General features: G+C 34.1%; 1 pseudogene; it reads left to right on the top strand.

Annotated features, from left to right (window-relative positions):
* Positions 1 to 6,272: 6,272 nt before the first annotated feature.
* On the top strand, positions 6,273 to 16,923 carry LOC114172723 (annotated as a pseudogene).
* The last annotated feature ends 304 nt before the right edge of the window (positions 16,924 to 17,227 follow it).

The raw sequence follows: 17,227 nt of genomic DNA on the forward strand, positions 1-17,227 counted from the left end.
GTTAGAACGACTAAAGGGATGTATAAACTCAAAATATAGAAATATATTTAAATTGTTTCTTTATCGATCTTCCTTTGAATCCCATAAAAGATAATTGGATTTTCGGATTAATGATAAAAAAAATTAACTTTGGTCATTGTTCTATTTTTTATTACCTTTTAAACTGCAATGGAACTTCTTCAAGAAAACAAATCTCAAGATGTGTATTTATTTCTAAAGATAAAAATTAGTAATACAGAGTTACAATTTCAAATCAAATTAAAACAGATTTTTTGAAACTTTTTATCAAACAACAAAAAAAGAGAGAAAGATCAAAGACATACACACATAATTTTATAATGGTTCACTCAAAACTGAGTTACACCCAGTTAGTCAAGACTACATTAGTTTGACTTTGACTACTTCAAAAATTTTAAGAAATCTACCAAGATTACACTTTCGAAAATATAAAACTACAACAAAAATCTTGAATCTCACAAGAATCTCAACAAGACACGACAAGACCACAACTTGTAGATATGAAATCCTACCAGGAAACACCTAGAAACTTAAGAAAGATCAAACCTTGGTGATGACTTGTAAAGACGATTTTTTAACCGTTGTTAAATTAGACGTCATTAAAAGGTTGGAGAATCCATGACGGTTTTAAACCGTCATTAAAATTTTTAAAAACGATGATTGTTCTAGATTCTAACTGTTGTTAAAAATTTAAGGTTTGCTTACAGAGGTTGTGTAAGACCCGTTAAATTAATTAATAAATGCGAGTAGAAAGAGCCTTTATGACATTAATTATTGTTTGATGTGACGTGAAAAAGTATTAGCTCAAGTGGTTGAGAGTACTTTAATTATGTGAGAGGACTTGGGTTTGAGTCCCATGTATGCCAATTTTGTGTTTGTTGTATAACAACAAAACGATTTAATTTGTTTTAATTTTTTTTGAAAATCTCCGTGTGAATGGAGAATCAGGGTTACGTAGTTCTTTTTGAAAAGTCTATTTGGAAAATTATTTGAAAATGATTTAATTTGTTTTACAATTTTGAAAATCTTTTTATTTAAATTTTAGTATTATTTTAAAATTGGTGTCATGCGACGCGAGCGGTCGGATAGACACTTCAAGTAAATTCTTTTTTTTCTAATCTTTTATTTTTTTAATCATTTATAAATTTTTAATATTTTTTTAAAGTTATTTTAGAGTAGTTGTGGATGTCATTGCGACGTGAGCAACAAAATAGATATAAAAGAGTAAACAAAGAAAGTTATATTTTAATTTTAGATCATTTGTATATATTTTTAAAAAACAGCAAAAGTCTAAATTGGATATCATGCGACGCGAGCGGTCAGACAGACAACAAAGAAAGGGGAAAAATATATTTTTATGATTAAAAAAAAGAATGAAAATTGAAAAAAAAACTAAATAAAAAAAATGAAAGAATTCAGACGTACCTTAAAAAATTTTCAATATCTCCTCACCTTTTCTCTTTTCTTTTTTTTTGCTTCCTTTTCTAATATTTTTGTGTTTGTTTGTCCAATAAAGATAAAGATGAGAGGTGTCTATGTAGGTGGTAATGAGAGGAAGAGAGAGTGTAGAGAATGTTTTCTTCTTCTTCTTCTTTTTTTCTACCTCCTTCGATATGTTTTTTTTTGTTTTGAAAGAGAGATAAAAAATGGGGTGTGTATGTGGAAGTCGTGACGTGAAAGAATTAGAGAAGTGTAGAGAATTTTTCTTTTTCAGTCCCTTTTTCATATGACAGAGTACATATTTATATTCACATATTGCAATCTCAATGCAATCTCAGCCTTAATTGTAATGAACAATATAAGGAAGGAATTGGTTATGATAGCAACACATTATGGGAATCAAATCATAGTAAATCAGAGCACAAAATCAATCCCAAATTAGTAATATTGATTCTAACGATTAACAAATCAGAGCACAAAATCAATCCCAATTACTAATATTGATTATAACCATTTGAAGAAATATTTCTTCTAATTATTAGAATCATATCACTAATTTCTCTTCCAGGAACAAGGGTAGAAAGCAGGGTGAGTTGTTGGGCTCATGAGAAGAAATGCAATAATTAATAACAAATTGGGCTCTTCCCTCTTTATTCCTTTTTTTTTTCATCTCTCTTATTTTCTTTTTTTTTCTAAAATTAAAGTTTGAAAATCTTTGAAGAAAATAATGTTTCACATTTTATTTATTTATTTATTTATTTATTTTTGAAAATAAATTTATTTACCCGGACGAAATTGGTTGTTGACAGTGAGTGATATATAATCATAAGATTATAATGGTTATCACCAAATGTGAATTGGCATAGTGATTGTACTTTGACCTTATGAGTGGAAGGTCACGGGTTCAAACCTTGATGGGCATATAGTAAGCTTTATTTTTGCTAACTATTGGTTGTGGTTTGAAGGTGAAAAGGCAAAGAAAACCTAGCAGAAGGGTAACCCTTAGGTGCTGAAAAATCACCCAACTAAGTGACTTGAATAGCCATTAAGGCACTTATAAAAGGGGGGGAATCCCACTTTTCTTCCCAATTTCAATCAAACATTCAGGTTAGGGGTGCTGAATTATGTGCATTTTTATATGGTTTGTGTTCCTGCATTTTGTTCTCAAATTGGAATTTTATGTGTTGTGGTTTCTGGTATAATGTACACTGCAATTGAGAATTTGGGAAGAGAATGTGGAGTGTCAAGTCTTTTGGGTATGAAACAAGAATGTGATGAGGGTTTCGGGTACTGTTATTTGATTCATGGTCAATTTATGCGTTTTGAGGATTCAAACATGTTTACAGTGTGCTTTAGAGTTTGATTGATGGTACATATTGAATGAACATGATTGTATTGTAAATTGGCATTGGTTTGGTGTTTTTGGTGCACGAGTAGTTGTGAAACTCTACAAGTTTCGCCCAAGCGACCCCTTCTCGCCTAGGCGAGAGTTGCAGGAGTCCTTTCAGTGTTCATACTCGAGCATTTCGCTCAGGCGACCAAGGTTGGGTTTGGGCGAAATACAGTCTCGCTTAGGCGAGATTGGCTCGCCTAAGCGAGGTCGTGAGGAAACCTGGTTGGTTTCGAGGGCGAAAACTCGTCCAGGCGAGGAGTTTTGTGGGTTTGAGCGAACCAGGGTCTCGGTCAGGCGAGACGGTCTCGCCTAAGCGAGATGTTGCGATCAAGTTGGATATGTGCTTGCATTATAGCTCAGGCGAGACTGAATTGGGTGTTTGGGCAAGAGAGGATCTCGCCTAGGCGAGAGGATCTCGCCTAGGCGAGAGGATCTCGCCTAGGCGAGATAACGTGATGAGATTGTTATTTTGAGCTCGCTCAGGTGAGGTAAATTAGCCTAAGCGAGGCTGAGGGCTTAGCTTGGGCGAGGGTCCCTGGCTTAAGCGAGTTTATGCGAATTGCCATGTGTTTGTGTACTAATTGGATTGTTTGCTTGTTATTTCCTAAAGGATAGGAAGTATATGCTTGTGTTTATGATGTTTGGGCTTGAAGGACTAAGTCCATTAGGGGTTTGAGATGTGCTTGAATGGTTGCACGCATGATGGGCATGGAACTGGTTGAGTTCCCGTCGGCTACTATTGGGCGAGGAGTCCTTAGTATGGTGATTACATGCGTTGGACGCACGATGCGCAAGGAACTGTTATGTTCCCGTCAGCTACTATTGGGCGAGGAGTCCATAGTATGGTGATTGCGTGCGTGCCAGGGTCCAAGTTATGAGGCTTGGATGATTTACTACAAGCGAGGAGTCTGTAGGGCAGGACTATGAGCAGGATAGGCTCATAGGGTTGGACCACGAATGAGTTAGTTTCGTGGAAGCACAGTGGAGTCCCAAGACTTAGTTCATGCATATGACTCATGAAGGACTATGAGGTCATGGTTGGGTAATTTGATAATGAGATACTTAATTATGTTATTTTGGGATGGGTGGCATATTTATTTCATGTATTTGTTTATATATATATATATATATATATATATATATATTGTGCATAGCTCACCCTTTCTATGTGTGTGTGGCGATGATCGGATAACTCGTTATTCGGGAGCAGATGATTTGATAGATGGGCCAGGAGATGCCTAGACTCGGAGCGAGGGATAGTCAGGAATTTTGTTTATATGTTATTATTTTGGTTTTTGAGATAAATATGTAAACCTTTGGGAGCCATGTGAATATTGTTTTAGTTTTATAAATTATGGACTCTTGGTTTTATGACTTATATATTAAAGTTTTAAATTTCCCGTGCTTTTGGGAAATAGTTTATATTAAATGCAGCATTTATTTTATTTCAAATTTTATTTATTAAAAATTAGTAATATTCCTTAGGGATGTTACAGGTTGTGTCAATTTCTCATGGGATGTTCACAAAGAATGCATTAGGTTTCACATGGGCAACTCGCAGAAGTTCGACACTATAAAAGGCCACCAGTGAAAGGATAAAGGCGTAGTGCGACAAGGAGGAGCTTCAAGGAGTGTGTAGTGTGGTGCAAAGGAGCTTTGCAGGATGTAGAGATTGCATGAGGTAGTGCGGCAGAGCCTCGTTACGGAGTAAGAAACGTTGTGCGACAGAGCTTCATAAGGTACAAAGGTTCGCCTTCGGACGATGTGGGGTGAAAACTAGCAATGGTTAGGAACCGCTGTTAAAAACTACCAAAATTACAAAATACGTCACTGTGTTTCATTTGACGACATTTGTTAGTTAGTTGTTATTATTTGATGTTGTAGAAGCCCATTTTGCATTAGTGGGAATTATATCTTTTAGTTTGATGTATAAAGGTACTTGAAGCAATTCTTAGCCTTGTATTTGTAAAAAAGAAGAACAATATTTATGTTCATTAATAATATAAAATATTGTAAGATCTTGTATCAATCCTAAGACATTACTTCTTTTTAGAATGTGCAATCTAGTGATCATTTTAGATAATTTTCCCCGTAGTGATCATTTTAGATAATTTTCCCCGTAAGATTTTTTGTTTTGTCTATGAGTGATTGTGTTTAAAATAATACTTAGTGGGTTACCAATAGTGGTTGCATTCCAAAGAACACCAAAGTTGTTAGATAAGAGTGGTTGCATTTTCAAATAATACTCGAGTTTTTTAGCTAAAAGCGACCATGTTTCAAACAATACTTAATGGTTTAGGTGGATGTAAACAATAATTGGTTTTGGCATTGTTGTGTTTAAGTGGATGACTACATTTCAAACAATAAACTTAATAGGTTTTGGCCAATTGTTGTGTTTAAAATAATACTTAGTGGGTTAGTCAGAAGTGACTACATTTCAAACAATACTTTATCTTAGCTAGGAAGGACTACATTCCAAAGCATACCTAGGGTCTTAGTTAGGAGTGACTACATGTCCAAATAATACACGATGTCGGTGTTGTTGGAGTTGACCAAGATTTGATGAATCCAACTTTTCTTTGAGTTGAGTAAGACTTGATCACCTTTCCTTGAAGATTCATGAAGTTTGATGACTTAGATGTGTTTATGAAGTGTGTTATGTTGATTGGGATTTTATGTAAGTTTCTTTTTGAGTAGTTTAATCTTATAATTATAATTAGAAAGTCATGTCAATGTGTGTTTGAAGAAAACATTTTTTTTTGAGATTTCTTATAGTGATTTCAAGATCATTCTCTATGTAAGAGAGAAATATAACGATTCACTTGTATTTTCTTCCCTTTTTGTGCTTGTAATGTTTAAAGAAAATTTGTTTCAATGTATTATTTTATTTGCATGTGGTTTTGTTGTTTCTAGATTAAGTTTATAGTCATGGTTTGATGTTAATGGTTTAGAAAGTCAATCCTTTAGGTTTAAGAATTAATTTTCTTTCCTAATTTGTGATTGGCTCAACAATGATCTCTAGTAGTGGTGACAAGTAAACAGCCCAATCAACCTGATGAGAATAAAGTGATATTTTATCTTTATTTTTTGTTGACTTGTTTTAAAATCATATTTTCAAAAATATATTTTGAATTTGTTATTTCTAGAAATTTGTAATTTAGTCTACCTATTAAATAATTTAAATAATTATGAATTAGACAATTCAAAACATCTCTAAATTATACAATTTAAACTTATTTTTCAAATTATCCAAAATCATATTCTTGATTGGATAGTTCAAAACTTTATTTCAAATACGTAATTCAAAACATAATTTTGAATTGAATAAATAAGGATATAATGACAAAAATAATTTAGTCATTTTATTATATTACGGGTGGTAAAAGGAAATACGAGGGGCGCAGGAAGAAAATGTCGAGAATAGTTTCTCAGGCTTGTCCCGAAACACAGTCCTTACAACAAACGAAAGCCCAAAAACGAAGACAAACAAAATCCAAGGGTTTTAGGAAGAAACAAGAGAGAGATTGGAACTCTCCTGTTCTGAAGTGATTCATTCCACTTCTCTGCCATGAAGTTCCTTCGATCTCTCATTGGTATATTCTTCTTCTTCTTCTCCGTGTTCTACTATTTCTTCATTTTCTTGTACAAACTTTCTTTCACAATCTCATTTTCTCTTTCTTTTCGCTTTCCATAGCTCAATCACGTTATGCAGCTTTTTTCACAGTCTCGGTTTCTCTTTCTTTTCTCTTTCCGTAGTTCAATCACGTCATGCTGCGCTTGTCGGGTCACTGAATGGGGTTTCTGGACTCCGATTCTTCGCTGTTTCCACTGAAGAGTACGCCAAGAGAAACTATGCAAACAACGTTTCCGAGTACAACACTGTTTTGGGCTCTCTCACTGCACAAAGAAGGTTTTGTCTCCTTTTTTTTTTAAATAAAAAATGGGTTAATTAATTATTTTGAGCATCCCATTTGTTTGAATTTTGCCAAGTTTGAATTTTTGTATGAGGGGTTTATTTGGTAGGAATTTCTTGCTGAGAGATGTGTATCATGATATGATGCTTGATGGGGTGAAACCTACGCGCGACACTTTCCATTCCCTTGTTGTTGGAACTATGAAAGGAGCTAGGATGCAAGATGCTTTCTTCTTCGTGGACCAAATGAAAACTATGGGTTTGCTCCCTGATGTATGTACTGTTTTTATATCATTATTCATAATTTTTGCTTGAATAGTTTTCCATTTTGGGTGTGACGAGGTGTTGGAATGGACTTATTGATATTGAATGTAATACTTGAATTTATATGCTGAGAAAGGGGTGCTTAACAAATTTAGGTTGATCATCGCCTTGCAGAAATCGATATCATTGCTTGATATTCAATTTGGTACTACTGGCATATAATGAGATCTGAAGTTGAGATATTGAACTAGTTTTGTTGCTTTCCCCGTGTTTATTAACAAGGGGAAGGGATAAGAGTGGAATGATTATACTTGAAAGTGTTGTAGTTCGATATCTTTAGTTTGCTGCGTTGAACTTTTATTTTCTGGGTCTCTTCCTTTTATAATAACTTTTAGAATTTAGAATATGGACACTCTTGAGTGATAAAAGAAGGTTTTGAGGTTCTTTTATTCTTTATAGTCTTTTTTGCGTTTCCGTGCTATTGTAGATCAGAAGATACTTTTGTTATTTTTGTACACATTTTTGCATGAAAAGGTTGTTGGGAGCTTGAATGTGTGTCCCATAATGATTTTATCTAGTAGTTTGTATCAGCAGATGCCATTAGGCCACAAAACATTTTGATGTGTAATTTGTATATCCTCTATGTTGGTCTATGACAGTTGTTTCATGTTGATGACGTAGGTTACTTTGTACAACTTTCTGATTTCGACTTGTGGAAAATGCAAGAACTCTAATAAGGCTATTCAGGTACTTATGACTATTGCTTATAGTCAAGGATTTGAAGTATTACTATTTGTGTTTTTTGCTTCTTTCTCTTTAGATATATGATTTATTTGTTTTTTGTATGAAATGAAGATTTTGGAGGAAATGAAATGCATGGAAGTAAAGCCTAATGTACAAACCTACATCTGCTTGCTAAATGCTTGTGCTGCCGGTGGACGCATAGACCGAGTGTATGTTGCATCTACTTCTTGCACTATCTAATACTTTACTATAAATTACTTTTGCCCTTAATTCCTTCTCTCTATAATTCCATTGTCTGTTTTATACAATGCTTGTTGTTTTATTTTAAAACAGTGTTATGAAATTCTACTCTTAATGGCCTAACAAGTAAAACCTGATTTTCTACAAGATAATTTTTTTTCTTGTCTTTTGAGTAACGTAGGAGGTTTTGCTCTTCTAGTTGTCTGTTTTTTAGTACAAATTGTATATCAGCATCATCAACTCGTCACTTAGATATATTTTTTATTTTTTTGGAATATTTAAATTATATGTATTGAAATGTATTGATCCAGGTATGCAATTGTCCGTGATATGATAGCTGCTGGTCTGGGATTGAACAAGTTCTGCTATGCTGGGCTTATAGTTGCACACAAGAATAAGACACCTCTTGCTGATGATTTTTCTGCAAAAGTAGTTATCATTCCTATCTTTTTATTTGGAATCGTATATGCTGTATTTATCCAGTGATGTCTAAAACTTTTATTCTGTGGAAAAAGGTCATTGAGTTTGTGGAGAAGTCAAAGATGTGGTCTTCAGTTGAAACCAACAGTGCCAATGCTGAGAATGTGATGATGGGTGTTACTGATGAAGAATTATACAACCTACCAACAGCAGAATATATTCATAGGCGTGGAGGTTTTTGAATCTACCATTTACAGCTTATCACACTGCATTTCATGCTGCTGCAGACCTAAAAAATGTTGAGGTATTAAGTGTCATGTCATGCATGTTAAAGTTTGGATGCTGTTAAATAATTCTTTTTACCATGCTTCTGCTTTATTATTCCAATGCCATTTGTTTGTATGTGGAATGAAATCATTCAACCATATGACTTCGAGATGTTGGATTTAATTATCAGCAGCATTAAGTCCTGTAAAAATTGGTTGCATGTGATATTTGAATATGGACATAAGTTGGTGTCCCTTGTGTATTGTTGAGAATAAAGAAAATAGGGATTGAGATTAATGTCCCTTGTGTATAAACCACACATAGGGTAATCTATTTATAATAGAGAAAGGTACAAGTAAAAAGAGTAACTGAAAATAAAAAGATTAAATAGAAGATATTGTTTGATATTGTGGTTATCAATATCTAACAATATCTTAATAATATCAAACAATATCTAACACTCCCCCTCAAGCTGGAGCATACAAATCGTATGTGCCAAGCTTGTTACAAATATAATCAATTCTAGGCCCCCGTAAAAATTTAGTAAAAATATCTGCTAATTGATCACTTGAGTTAACAAACTCAGTCTTGATGTCTCCAGACATAACCTTTTCCGAACAAAATGACAATCAATCTCAATGTGTTTGGTCCTCTCATGAAAGACAGGATTAGAGCTAATATGAAGAGCAGCCTGATTGTCACACACAAGTGTCATTTGAGTAACATCTCCAAATTGTAACTCTTGAAGCAATTGCTTGAGCCAAATAAGTTCACAGGCAGCTGAGGCCATAGCTCTATATTCTGCTTTTGCACTGGATCTTGCTACAACACTTTGTTTCTTACTTTTCCACGAGATCAAGTTACCACCAATGGAGACACAATACCCAGATGTAGATCTTCTATCAGAAGGAGATCCTGCCCAATCAGCATCTGAATAGCAAACAACTCTTGTATGGTTATTAGAACCATATAACAATCCTTTTCCAGGAGATTTTTTAATATACTTCAAGATGCGAATGACTGCATTCCAATGATCTTCACATGGAGAATTAAGAAATTGGCTTACCACACTGACTGCAAAGGAAATGTCAGGACGAGTAACGGTAAGATAATTCAATTTCCCAACCAATCGTCTATACTGCTCAGGATCAGATATAGGCTCCCCCTGATTTGGTAGAAGTTTAGTATTGGGATCCATGGGTGTATCAATAGACTTTGAACTCATCAACCCAGTTTCTTCCAGAATATCCATGGCATACTTTCTCTGAGATATAACAATACCATCATTAGACTGTGCCACCTCAATACCCAAGAAATATCTGAGTTTGCCAAGATCTTTGGTCTGAAAATGGTGACAGATATGTTGTTTCAACTGAGAGATGCCATGGTTGTTACTCCCTGTAAGAACGATGTCATCAACATATACTATCAAGTAAACACATCCAGCACTCGAGTGTTGATAAAAGACAGAATGATCTGTTCACACCGAGTCATACCAAATTGCTGAACAACATTGCTAAACTTTCCAAACCAAGCTCTAGGAGATTGTTTTAGGCCATATAGGGATTTGCGAAGACGACATACCATCCCAGAAGACTCTCCCTGAGCAACAAATCCAGGAGGTTTCTCCATATAGATTTCTTCTTGCAAATCACCATTGAGAAAAGCATTTTTAACATCTAGTTGATAAAAAGGCCATTGTTGAAGAGCAGCCATGGCGATAAATAAACGAACAGAAGCCATCTTTGCCACGGGGGAAAAAGTATCTCCATAATCCAACCCAAAAATTTGAGTATAACCTTTGGCCACAAGACGAGCTTTGAGGCGATCAATAGTACCATCAGGTCCAACTTTGATAGCAAACACCCACCTGCAACCAACAACAGATTTTCCAGATGGCAACGGGACCAGTTCCCAAGTTCCACTGTTATGAAGAGCACTTAATTCATCTGTCATGGCCTGACGCCAACCAGGATGGGCTAAAGCGTCACGACAGTTTTTGGAATGGTCATAGAAGAAAGAGAGGAAAGACATGTATAAAAAGGTAATGACAATCGATGATAACTCAGTAATATAATGGGGAGAGGGATTACGGGTAGAACACATACCTTTTCGGAGGGCAATGGGAACTAAGGTTATATATAATGAAAAATTAAACTATTAAAATTATGACAAAAATATTTAATAACCAAAATTACGGATTTTTTTATAATATACCAAACAAAATAAAATAACAAAAATTCTCATCCGTTAAGTTTACCTTTATCAAAGCCAGTGGATGCGATTAACTTTCCCATCTTGGGGAGATATGATTAAAGCTTCGATCACCATTATAATTCATATATTTTCCTTAATTTGCAATCGTTATTTCAGATTTTTTTTTTCTCCCCTACAAGTTCACTAAATTCAAATACCTTTTTATAAATAATTTTTCAATTCACAATTCAATTTAAGCACTTGTAAAGAGTGAATGGGATAAGTCACAACAAGTTGAGTCAGAAATAAGTTAACTCAATTCTTATTTTTTGATAAATTAAAAATTTTGTAACTTGATTTAACCCAACAATTAAATGGATTGACTTACTTAAAAAATATTTTTTAATTTATTTTATATATTTATTATATTATAATTAAAATAAATTTAATTTTTTAGATTAAATATATTTATAATTCTAAATTTAAATGTAAAATTAAAATTTCTCTATAGTTGGTGAGTTCGATTCGAATTTGCGATAAGTTGGATTGATTTAGGATTGTGAATACATTCTAACCTCTATTTACAACAACCTTTCAATAAATTTACATAATTACACAATTAATATTTTATGACAATAGTTAAATGAAAATCAATTCATAATTAATTTTCTATGATAATAGTTAATTGAAAAACTAATTCAAATAATTAAGTTTCAAAATCCAATTAAATCAACAATTACATCCTTAGTTGAAAACTACCATATACTTCCACATCTTAAAAAATCTCGAAAAGATAATCTGTGGTGGATATCTAAAACTGGAACCAACTAATCCCTTAGGAAAAAAAAATGTTTGGGGTCATATGGCCCTTAAGAAAAATAATTTTTTAATAGTGTGGATAGAATATAATATATTACAATGGAGTCGGCACTTTGCACTTTCGGGTCTCTTTGCCACAGTGTCTGTCACCTTACCCTTCAGAACAAACACGACAACATCTCAGAACTTCCTCTTACCTTGTATATATAGATACATATGTTATAGTCTCTGGTGTCCCAGACAAAAATTATTAAAAAAGAGAAAAACTTTTCCAACCCCAACTCAATATTTTGTCCAAATTCATTGTTTCAGCGTCAACCATGAGGCGACACTTATCAAAATTCTTTCACTACCCAATTGGGTTTAACCTATCAAATTCCTTTCCGGTGAGACCCCTCTCTCTCTCGGTTTGTTTAGCTTATTCTTTTGGTGATGTAACTGGTCAATCAAGTTGGTTGTAATGGATTGAAAATTGACGTTTTGGAACACATCTATGAAGTTAACTGAATCGTTCATGCCATGTCAAATTTCGGGTATAAACTTATAATTTCCTGTTCTATCAGGATCATGGAAAACCCCCTCATTGTACTTCAATTCAGTTTCTTTTTTTATCGAATGCTCACTTCAATGATAAGTTATAGTGATACCCATTTACATGCAGATGAGAACTGTTATTTTATTTCTTGTCCTAAGAGTACTGGTTAGCCTGTGCTAGATTCATGCTTTGTGTGTTAATCTGGGGTGTGGTGGTACTAATATATGTGCAAATTCAGTAATAAACTTGTACTCCTCCTCTGGTTCTACCAACCTAGAAAATGCAAAAATCAATCACTTAGTTGTTCCATTTTAATATAAATTAAGTTTTTACCGTATGCGTACTTGAAGGATTAAATATTGATACCCAGATGATTATTTTTTGTTGTTTAAGAATTTATTAATCTGGGGTTTTGGTGGAGTTTATATGTGTTCAAATTTTGTTTATGAAAATGTGGCTGGCATGTGACACTAATTTTCTTGAAGCAGTTGAAATGTGATGTGAGTTCGTTCTGTGCTGCCAATAGTATTCGTCAAGGTTTGTTCGGTGGACACTTGAATGAATGTGCCACAAGAGCTTTGGCCACTACATCTTGTGCTTCGGTGTCTGAAGATCTGCCAAAGGATAATTCCGTCTCTGATATGTTGGTAGATTCATTTGGAAGGCTTCACACATACTTGAGAATATCTGTAACAGAGAGGTGCAATTTAAGGTGTCAGTATTGTATGCCAGCAGAAGGTGTGGAACTCACTCCTAGCCCTCAAATTTTGACAAAAACTGAGATTCTACGATTGGCAAATCTGTTTGTAAGCTCCGGGGTAACTAAAATACGTTTGACGGGTGGGGAACCAACTGTTAGAAAGGATATTGAAGACATATGTTTGGAATTATCAAACTTGAAGGGACTGAGAACATTGTCCATGACTACCAATGGTATTGCTTTAACGAGAAAACTTCCAAGGCTGAAAGATTGTGGGCTTACTTCCCTCAACATTAGTGTAGACACTTTGGTACCTGCAAAGTTTGAGTTTATGACCAGACGCAGAGGGCATGAAAAAGTTATGAATTCAATTAATGCTGCCATAGACCTTGGATTTAATCCAGTTAAGGTATTTCTTGGTTACATATCATTACTTTTTGCTAGTGTTTCTCATTGATCACCTTCCCATGAGCAGCTACCCTTTTGCTCAAATTCATTAAGTTAATCAAATGAATTTTTCAACAAGGGTGCATAACCTCAGGTAAATTTCATGTCACTGATGGATGAATTTTAAGGTATCTTTGATGTTTCTCTGCATTTCAGGTCAATTGTGTTGTAATGCGAGGATTCAATGATGATGAGATCTGTGATTTTGTTGAGCTGACCCGGGACAAGCCAATTGATATTCGCTTTATAGAGTTCATGCCTTTTGATGGGAATGTTTGGAATGTCAAGAAACTTGTACCCTACTCAGAAATGTTGGATACAGTGGTAAGGTAGAATTCAGACTGGAGGCCTAACTTTTATACTACATTTTGTTGTTCTCTTATAGCAGATAGAGACCCTTTATAACCATCATTACCAAACAGATGAAACAGTTTCCAAGCTTAAAAAGAGATCAGGATCACCCTACAGATACGGCCAAAAATTTCACAATAGATGGGCATGAAGGTAGAGTTTCGTTTATCACATCAATGACTGAGCATTTCTGTGCTGGTTGCAATAGATTGCGGCTACTTGCTGATGGAAACTTCAAAGTCTGTTTATTTGGTCCTTCGGAGGTAAGTTATATTCAAATCATCAAAGCTCAGTGTACTATGCTTGTCCCCTAAACCTGGTGATGGTAATTGGGCTAAAATCTGTGATGTCACTTCTATTTGAATACTTAATGTTTTTGGTGAATCTGTAACGCTAAACTTGATGATAGTATATGAAGTCTGGATGCTTAGTACGACATGAGTACGTACAACTACAGGAATACGATGATCTTTTTGAAATTTAGGATATGCTATGTTTTGGATTCTTAGCAAAACATTATAGATGCATAATATCGGTGAAGAAAGAGAGAGTGGGGGTAATTTCTCATTAATTCATGATTATGATGATCGCAATTTAATTTAAAAAATTGATATGAATGGAGAAGTATCAGTATTTGACATGGGAACAAACACCTTGATGTTTCCATTTTGAGTATCAGGGCATCGTAGATCATATTAATTGCAGGCCTTCTAAATGTACCGGTAAATGAATTAGATAGTTTGGTGATGAGGGTGAAGGACTCGGGATTAAGAAATTGGTATTTAAGGCCTATAAATTTTTTGGCAAGTAAAATCAAGACTTTCTATGCAAACTTTTAGCAGTCTTGTTTTTTAAGGAGTGTGACTGATTTCTTGCAGTTAGCTGTTTCAATGGCTGAGTATGGTTCTGGGAGTTGTTTACTTTTGGATTAGTACTTTGAAACTGTGATGTCTACTGTCAGTTCTGAATTCTTGATATGGTACATACTCGATAATGGGGAAAAGGGAAACTATCTGCCAACTCATAATAGAAAAACATAACTTCAAATATTTGTTTACAAAGATTGAAGTTCCCTGCAGAAAGTGGATTCCTGTAGTGAATCTTGATATTTGTCTGTAAATGGAAGATTTGATTCACATTAGGACATGGTCTTTGCGAACATTAAAATATGGCTCTACCTCATACAATATTTTGGATTGAACATGCACTGTCTTGCCCCTTCTTTCCATTGCACATGCTATTTCATTTGATATTCTATTTATTTGATTACTTGTAATTGATTTTTTAGGCGCACTAATATACTTTCATCATTATTTTGAATTCTTAATCATTTCTGAAAATTTTCTTATCAATGAAACTGATAAATATTTTCCCTATTCAAGACATGCCGGTCATTATGGATGTTATCTCTACCATTTATGTTCAAGTTAAAGGTGCTTGATGTATGTATGGATGTTGACATCAGTCGGGACAATAAAACGTGTCATGGCATACATATAGCATCTTTAATGAGAGCTTCATTAAAAGATTTTTGTGATTTTCTTATATGGATCGTGTTTCAGGTTAGTTTAAGAGATCCTTTGAGATGTGGTGCAGAGGATCATGAACTTAGGGAGATAATAGGAGCAGCGGTATGCACTTCTTCTGATTATTATTGCTAAATCTCAATTGTGTTGTAATGATTTATAATGTTTTTATTTCTTTACCAGGATTTATCATCCTTTTAATATAATGATGCTGCTGCAAAAGAATTTCACTCATTGCTATTTTAATTTAACATGGTAGTGAACCTTTATTAAAAAAGATATACTTTAGGAATAAGAGGAGCATAGCAAGAAGGGACAACACACCCCACAACCTAACTGAAAAGGAGTTAGTTAGAGATTATGTATATATGGAGAAAAAAGTGGGTGGGGGTGATAGAGTTAGGTGAAGTTTAGCCTCATTTGGCAATCGGTAGACCCTTATAATGTAACTATTCTTATAATGATGCATGGATATGATGCGTGTATCGGATATGGTACGTATTGGATATATCAATACACTTATTTTGAAAACAATAAGGTATGATACGTTATATATGCATATTGAAAAATTTTACAAAAACCTTAAAACATGATAAATATATATTGTTATTGTGTGAATTCAAATTAAAATCAAATATCTTAAAAACTGTCAAAATAAAAAGTTATAAATTATTTTTATCACAAAAAGTATTACAAGTTTATAGATTAGATACTTTATTGATAAATATCGGTAAAGTATCAGATATTGATACGTGTCAAACATGAATACATGACACAGATTGAGGTATCAGTGCATCATAACTTATCACCTTCAACCTCTAGACTAACGTGAGCATTTCCATTGAATAATATGTTACTGACTCACTTCTTTCCTATGATTTTCCACCTGTTTGCTCTTGTCCTAGTAAGCTCTTTGATTGCTTTTGAACAACATAGTCAATAGTGGATCATAGACTACTTGAAATTGTGTGTCCAACTTTAGGTAAGCAATATTATGAGTGGTCTTGTACTATCCTATTTCTTAATGTTATCTTTCCTTTGTTCTAGGTGAAGAAGAAGAAAGCTTCACATGCTGGCATGTTTGATATAGCAAAGACTGCAAATAGGCCCATGATACATATTGGTGGATAAGGTCTCTTCTTCCTTTCTTTCATTTTTCCTATAAAGGTTATCCATTCAATCTCTAAAATATTTATTTTACAATTTACTGAGGCACATCATGATTTTTCTCTATTTCAGGTATCACACAGTGATAAAGTTACTTACATAGCAGGCAACCAGAGTAGTCCTAGTGAGAAGTACCCTGAATTGAGTATTATCTGAGATCTTCATTGATACAATCTCACTACATGAAGGGTGATAGATTTTTCAACTATACCTAGCCACATATACTGTTAAATGTTGTTCCTTTGGATAGAACCCATTGTTGTTGTATCGAGTAATAATGCAAATTTGGGCTTAAATTTTCTGATCATGTGTGACTCTTTCTTCATTGGTTTATGACTTTTGGGTCGTGTGTTAATCTTTCTTCACTGGTTGTTTGTTTACTAGTCAACTTTAGTTTCAGCATGGCACTGTATTTATTTGTTTTGTTGTAGACATGACAATGAAATTTTGAAAAGGTTGGTTATGCCCTGTTACATCATTGAATTTGTACTATGTATGCAGTGAGGTTGTTGACCAGGTCTTCATAGTGCTGCTTCTCAGACTTCATACGGCATTCCCAATTTTCTTTCCTTAGTTTATACTCTTACCCGGAAATTGAAGGAACAACTCTAATCTAGATGTTACCAAGTTCTACTCTTGGGATCACTTCATGCTCCCTACCATTGCTTTTGTCATTTAGACCCTTTCTAATATCTCAACTTTCTAGGAACGCAAAATGTATGGAAATTTAAGAGACCAAAGGTGTTAATTAGAGTTAAATATATGTCTAGAATTCATTAGGGAGGTA

The sequence above is a fragment of the Vigna unguiculata genome, unplaced genomic scaffold, assembly GCF_004118075.2.
Source record: "Vigna unguiculata cultivar IT97K-499-35 unplaced genomic scaffold, ASM411807v1 contig_691, whole genome shotgun sequence".
NCBI lineage: Eukaryota > Viridiplantae > Streptophyta > Magnoliopsida > Fabales > Fabaceae > Vigna > Vigna unguiculata.